This window comes from Mizuhopecten yessoensis, unplaced genomic scaffold, assembly GCF_002113885.1.
Source record: "Mizuhopecten yessoensis strain PY_sf001 unplaced genomic scaffold, ASM211388v2 scaffold1961, whole genome shotgun sequence".
Lineage (NCBI taxonomy): Eukaryota > Metazoa > Mollusca > Bivalvia > Pectinida > Pectinidae > Mizuhopecten > Mizuhopecten yessoensis.
In genome coordinates, this window is record NW_018404308.1 from 338,932 (window position 1) to 339,297 (window position 366).

The following is a 366-nucleotide window of genomic DNA, read 5'->3' on the forward strand; positions in this document are numbered from 1 at the left end:
ATCATATGAGATGTCTATCATACTATAAGTAAGCCCTCCCTACATCATCATATGAGATGTCTATCATACTATAAGTAAGCCCTCCTTACATCATCATAGGGGATGTCTATCATACTATAAGTAAGCCCTCCTTACATCATCATATGGGATGTCTATCATACTATAAGTAAGCCTTCCCTACATTATCATATGGGATGTCTTTCATACTATAAATAAGCCTTCCCTACATTATCATATAGGATGTCTTTCATACTATAAGTAATCCCTCCCTACATCATCATATGGGATGTCTATGATACTATAAGTAATCCCTCCTTAATGTCTTTCATACTATATGTAATCCCTCCCTACATTCGCATATGGGAT